At 54.2% G+C, this 6,769-nt stretch overlaps 1 non-coding gene across 1 annotated transcript; it reads right to left on the reverse strand.

The window, feature by feature from the left end:
- Positions 1–6,317: 6,317 nt before the first annotated feature.
- On the reverse strand, positions 6,318–6,390 carry Trnac-aca (transfer RNA cysteine (anticodon ACA)). Its single transcript has one exon. It is a non-coding gene; the product is annotated as a tRNA-Cys (tRNA).
- Between the last annotated feature and the right edge of the window lie 379 nt (positions 6,391–6,769).

Raw genomic sequence — 6,769 nt, forward strand, 5'->3', positions numbered from 1 at the left:
CTTCTACTGCTGAAGCTGGTGCTGGTTCTGGTGCTGGTGCTGGTGCCTCTGCTGGTGCTGGTGGTTATATTGTTCCTGGTGCTGGTACTGGTGCCTGTCCTGGTGATTGTGTTAGTGCTGGCGCTTGTGCCTGTCCTGGTACTTAGACTGTTGCTGGTGTTCGTGATGGTGCTTGTGTATGTGCCTGTCCTGAAGCTTAGTGCTAGTGCTGGCGGTGGTGCTGGTGGTGGTGCTAGTGCTGGTGTTGGTGCTGATCCTGGTGCTTGTTGTGGTGGTAGTGCTGGACCCGGTGCTTCTCCTGGCGCTGGTGCTGATGCTGTTGCTTGTGCTGGTGCCTGGGCTGGTGCCGGCGCTGGAGCTGGTTCTGGTGCTAGTACTGGTCCTGCTACATGTGCCCTTGCTTTGGCGGATGCTGGTGCTGGTGCCTTTCCTGGTGCTTAGGTTGGTACTGGTGCTGGTGGTGGTGATGGAGCTGGTGGTGGTGCTGTTGCTTGTGCTGGACCCGGGTATGTGCTGGTGCTGGTTCTGTTGCTGTTGCCGGTGCTGGTGCTAGTGCTGGAGCTGGTGCTGGTGCTGTTGCTAGTGCAGGTGCTTGTGCCTTTACTAGTGCTGGAACTGGTACTGGATCTTAGGCTGGTGCTGGTTCTGCTGCTAGTGCTGGTGCTGGGCCTTCTTCCTGTCCTTGTACTTAGTACTGGTGCTGGAAATGGTGCAGGTGCTTAGGCTGGTGCTGGTGCTGCTGCTGGTGCTGGAGCTGGTGCTTGTGCTGGAGCCTGTGCTGGTGATGGTGCTAGTGCTGGTGCTTGTGCTGGTGCCTTGCCTGGTGGCGGCGTTTGTGCTGGTGCTTGTGCCTGTCCTGGTGCTTGGGCTGGTGCTGGTGGTGGTTGTGGTCTTGGTGCTAGTGCTGGAGCTGGTGCAGGTACTGTTGCTGGTGCCTGTGCTGGTGCTTGGGCTGGTGCCAGTGCTTGTGCTGTTGTCTGTACTAGTGCTAAAGTTGGTGCTGGTGCTGGTGCTGGTGCTGGTTTTCTGCTGGTGCCTGTGCTAGTTCTGGAGCTGGTGCTGATGCTGGTGCTTAGGCTGGTTGTGTTGGTGGTGGTGGTGCTGGTGTTGGTTCTGGTGCTGGTCCTGGTGCTAGTTCCTGTGCTGGGGCCTTTATGAGTGCTGGAGCTGGTGCTGGTGCTGGTCCTTGTGGCTGTCCTGGTGCTTAGTGCTGTTGCTGGTGGTGGTGCGGTTGCTGCTGCTATTGCTGGTGCTTGTGCAGATGCTGGTAATCGAGCTGCTGCTTGTGCTGCTGCTTATGCTTGTACTGGTGCCAGTTTTGATGCTGGTGCTGGTGCTGATGCTTTTGCTAGTGCTGGCGCTTGTGATGGTGCTTGTACTAGTGCTAATGCTGGTGCTAGAGCTGGTCCTTCTGCTGGTGCTTGTACTAGTGCTGGTGCTGTTGCTGCTGCTTTTGCTGCGCTGGTGCTGGTGGTGGTATTGGTGCTAGTGTGGGAGCTGGTGCTGTTTCTTGCTCTGGTTGTTGTGCTGGACCCGGTGCTTGTGCTGTTGCTTGTGCTGATGCTCTTGTTTCTGCTGGTGCCTGGGCCGATGCCGCTGCTGGTGCTGGTGCTTCTACTAGTGCTTGAGCTGTTGCTGGTGCTGGCGCTTGTGCTTGAGCTGGTGCTGGTGCTGGCGACCTTTGTTATGTTGGTGCTAATGCCTCTCCTGGTGCTTATGCTGGTGCTAGTGCTTGTGCTTCTGCTGGTGCTTTTGCTGGTGCTTATACTGGTGCTTTTGCTGGTTCTTGTGCTGGTGCTGGTGCTGGTGCTGTTGCTGATGCTGCTGCTTGTGCTTTTGCTGTTTCTGGTGCTGGTGTTAGTACTGATTCTTGTACTAGTGCTTCTGCTGGGACTGGTGCTTGTGCTAATGCTGGTGCTTCTGCTAGCTCTGGAGCTGGTGCCTGTGCTTTTGCTGGTGCTGGTGCTTGTGTTGGTCCCGATGCTTGTACTGGTACTGTTGCTTTTGCTGGTACTGGTGCTTCTTTTGGTACTGGTGTTCGTGATGTTGCTCAAGCCGGTGCCGGCGCTTCTGCTTGTGCTTGTACTACTGCTAGTACTCGTACTGGTTCCGTTGCTTGTGCTAGTGTTGTTGCTTATCCTGGTGTTGGTGCTAATGCTGGTGCTGGTGTCTTTGCCGTTCCTTGTGATGTTGCTGGTGTTGGTGCTGGGGCTGGTGTTGGTGCTGCTGCTGGTGCCTGCGCTGGTGCTGGTGGTGGCATTGGTGCTAGTGTTGGATCTGGTGCTGTTTCTTGTTCTGGTTCTTGTGCTGGACCCGTTGCTTGTGCTGGTGCTGATGCTGATGCTGTTGTTTCTGCTGGTGCCTGGGTTGGTACCGCTGCTTGTGCTGGTGCTTGTGCTAGTGCTTGAGCTAATGCTGGTGCTGGTGCTGGTGCCTGGGCCGTTGCTTTTGCTGGTTCTGGCTCTTGTGCCTGTCCTGTTGCTTAGGCTGGTGCTGCTGCTGGTGGTGGTGCTGGTGGTGGTGCTGGTGGTGGTGCTGGTGGTGGTGCTGGTGTTGGTGCTAGTGGTGGTGCTAGTGGTGCTGCTAATGCTGGTGCTGGTGCTGGTGCTGGTGCCTGTGGCAGTGCTTGTGCTGATGCTTGTACTAGTGCTTTTGCTAGTGCTGGTGCTTGTGCTAATGCTGGTGCTTCTGCTGGTTCCGGTTCTTGTACTGGTGCTGTTGCTTTTGCTGGTTCTTGCGCTTCTTTTCGCGCTTGTGCTGGTTTAGTGCCGGTGCTGATGCTGGTGCCGTTGCTGGTTCAGTTGTTTGTGCTGGTACCGGTGCTTATGCTGGTACCAGTGCCGGTGCTTGTGCTGGTGTTTGTACTAGTACTATTGCTGGTGGTTGTGCTGGTGCTAGTGCTGGTGCTTCTGCTGGTTCTGGAGCTGGTGCCTGTGCTTGTGCTGTTGCTTATGCTGGTGCTTGTGCTTCAGCTGGTGCTGGTGCTAATGCTGATGCTTGTGCTTGTGCTAATGCTGGTGCTTGTGCTAGTTAGTATTGGTGCTTGTGATGGTGCCTGAACCGGTGCCGGCGCTTGTGCTGGAGCTGGTGCTTGGACTGGTTTTGGTGCTAGTGCTGGTGTTGGTGCTAGTGCTGGTGTTGGTGCTTGTGCTGGCACTTCTGCCTGTCCTGGTGTCTAGGCTGCTGCTGGTGCTGGTGCTGGTGCTGGTGCTGGTGCTGGTGCTGGTACCTGTGCCGTTGCTTTTGCTGATGCTGGCATTTGTGCCTGTCCTGGTGCTTGGGCTGGTGCTTGTGCTGATGGTGTGCTGGCATTTGTGCCTGTCCTGGTGCTTGGGCTGGTGCTTGTGCTGATGGTGGTGCTGGTGCTTGTGCTCGACCCAGTGCTGGTGCTAGTGCTGGTGCTTCTGCTGGTTCTGGAGCTGGTGCCTGTGCTTGTGCTGTTGCTTATGCTGGTGCTAATGCTTCTGCTGGTGCTGGTGCTAATGCTGATGCTGGTGCTTGTGCTAATGCTGGTCCTTGTACTAGTTAGTATTGGTGCTTGTGATGGTGCCTGAACCGGTACCGGCGCTTGTGCTGGAGCTGGTGCTTGGACTGATTTTGGTGCTAGTGCTGGTGTTGGTGCTTGTGCTGGCACTTCTGCCTGTCCTGGTGTCTAGGCTGGTGCTGGTGCTGGTGCTGGTGCTGGTGCTGTTGCTGGTGCTGGTGCTGGTGCTGGTACCTGTGCCGTTGCTTTTGCTGATGCTGGCATTTGTGCCTGTCCTGGTGCTTGGGCTGGTGCTTGTGCTGATGGTGGTGCTGGTGCTTGTGCTCGACCCAGTGCTGGAGCTGTTGCTAGTGCTGGTGCCTGTGCTTTTGCTGGTGGTGGTATTGGTGCTGGTGCTGGTGACTGTGCTGGTGCTGGTGGTGATATTGGTACTGGTGACTGTGCGTTTGTTGGTTCTCATACCGGTGCTTCTGCTGAAACTTGCGCCAGTACCATTGCTTGTGGTGGTGCTGGTGCAGGTGCAGTGCTGGAGATGGTACTCGTGCAGTGCTGGAGATGATGGTGGTGCTGGTGTTGGTGCTGGTGCTAGTGCTGGCGCTTGTGCTTGGGCTGGTGCTTGGGCCGATGCTGGCGCTTGTGCTGGTGCCTGTACTAGTGCTGGAGCTGGTGCTGGTGCTGGTGCTTAGGCTGGTGCTTGTATGGTGCTTGTACCGGTGTAGTTGCTGGAGCTGGTGCTGGTGGTGGTGTTGGTTCCTGTGCTGGTGCTGATGTTAGTGCTGGTGCGTGTACAGGTGCTTGAGCTGGTGCTGGTACTGGTGCTTGTGCTTGTGCTTTTGCTAGTGCTTGTAAAAGTGTTTGTGCTTGAGCTTGGTTCTGGTGCTGGTGCTGGTGTATTTGCTGGTTCTTGTACCGCTGCTTGTGCTTGAGCTTGAGCGCCAGTGCTTGTGCTGGTGCCTGTCCTAGTGCTGGAACTATTGTTGGTACTGGTACTGGTACTGGTACTGGTGCTGATGCTTGTGCTTGTGCTGGTGCTGGTGCTGGTGCTTGTGCTGGTGCTGGTGCTGGTGCTGGTGCTGGTGCAAATGGTTGTCCTTAGGCTTGTGCTGGCGCTTGTGATTGTGCCTGTACTGGTGCTGGAGCTGATGCTGGTGCTAGTGCTTGTGCTGGTGATGGTGCTGGTGATGGTGCTGTTGGTGGTGCTGGTAGTGGTGCTCGAACTAGTGCTTGTGCTGGTTCTTATGCTGTTGCTTGTACTGGTGCCGATGCTGATGCTTGTGATGTTGCTGGTGCTTCTGCTGGTGCTCGTACCGGTGCTTCAGCCCGTACCGGCATTTGTGCTGGTGCTTATACTAGTTCTTGTACTGCTGATGCTGATGCTGGTGCTTCTTCTGGTGCCTGTGCTGGTGCCTGGGCTTGTGCCAGTGATGATGCTGGCGCTTGTGCCTGTCCTGGTGCTTGGCAGTGATGTCTTCATCAACTCGGCAACATCGCTGGCACCCGGCATGAATGCACTGTCAACTCGGCAACATCCATGGCAAAAAAGCATGCAGTCGTCTCAACTTTGTTGTGCCACTGGTCAATGTGATCTTTGGAAGTGATTGAAGAGATATCAAGCAGAGATTTCCTTTCTGTTAATCTTTTTTTGCAAACCTTTGCTTGGTGGATTGATTCAATCTACACAATACTATGCCAAGATCATTTATTCTGTGAATTCATTGATGATAGCAGAACACTGGCGTTCATCCATGCTTTTTGCTGTTGTTTGTTTTATCCAAATGGTTTTAGCTAATCCAGTTCAATTGCTTATTTGAATACCGTAATTGCTGATAGAAGTAATATGCTGCACGGTATATTAACTTTAGAGACAACAGGATTTCGAAGATAATTAAAAGACAGTCGGGAAAATAACCGACCCGAGCAAGGCTCGAACTCACAACCCCTGACTTTGTACGTCAAGTGCTCTACCGCTGAGCTATCGGGTCGTGCTTTCAAGCCAACACCCAAGGTCGAGTCATTCACCCGCACTGCCCCTCTCTTTTACCAGATAGACAGGGGAGCCATCGCAGCTCCATCACAAAGTGCAGAGGACCTGAAGATTGAGAGAAGACTGCCCACACCAGGAGGGCCATCGCAGCCCCAGCACTGGATAGGGCTGAAGAGAAAGTTTACAGACAACAGGATATCAAAGGTAATTAATACAGAGTGCAGGAAAATGAACGACCCGAGCGAGGCTGGAAGTCACGACCCCTGACTTTGTACGTCAAGTGCTCTACCGCTGAGCTATCGGGTCGTGCTTTCAAGCCAACACACAAGGCCGAGTCATTCACCCGCACTGCCCCTCTCTTTTACCAGATAGACAGGGGAGCCATCGCAGCTCCATCACAAAGTGCAGAGGACCTGAAGATTGAGAGAAGACTGCCCACACCAGGAGGGCCATCGCAGCCCCAGCACTGGATAGGGCTGAAGAGAAAGTTTACAGACAACAGGATATCAAAGGTAATTAATACAGAGTGCAGGAAAATGAACGACCCGAGCGAGGCTGGAAGTCACGACCCCTGACTTTGTACGTCAAGTGCTCTACCGCTGAGCTATCGGGTCGTGCTTTCAAGCCAACACCCAAGGTCGAGTCATTCACCTGGACTGCCCCTCTCTTTAACCAGATAGACAGGGGAGCCATCGCAGCTCCATCACAAAGTGCAGAGGACCTGAAGAATGAGAGAAGACTGCCCATACCAGGAGGACTATCGCAGCCCCAACATTGGATAGGGTTGAAGAGAAAGTTTACAGACAACAGGATTTCGAAGATAATTAATAGAGAGTGCGGGTAAATAACCGACCCGAGCGAGGCTCGAACTCACGACCCCTGACTTTGTACGTCAAGTGCTCTACCGCTGAGCTATCGGGTCGTGCTTTCAAGCCAACACCCAAGGTCGAGTCATTCACCTGGACTGCCCCTCTCTTTAACCAGATAGACAGGGGAGCCATCGCAGCTCCATCACAAAGTGCAGAGGACCTGAAGAATGAGAGAAGACTGCCCATACCAGGAGGACCATCGCAGCCCCAACATTGGATAGGGTTGAAGAGAAAGTTTACAGACAACAGGATTTCGAAGATAATTAATAGAGAGTGCGGGTAAATAACCGACCCGAGCGAGGCTCGAACTCACGACCCCTGACTTTGTACGTCAAGTGCTCTACCGCTGAGCAATCGGGTCGTGCTTTCAAGCCAACACACAAGGCCGAGTCATTCACCCGCACTGCCCCTCTCTTTTACCAGATAGACAGG

The sequence above is a fragment of the Rhopilema esculentum genome, chromosome 1, assembly GCF_057945365.1.
Source record: "Rhopilema esculentum isolate cy_ngs chromosome 1, ASM5794536v1, whole genome shotgun sequence".
Taxonomy (NCBI): domain Eukaryota; kingdom Metazoa; phylum Cnidaria; class Scyphozoa; order Rhizostomeae; family Rhizostomatidae; genus Rhopilema; species Rhopilema esculentum.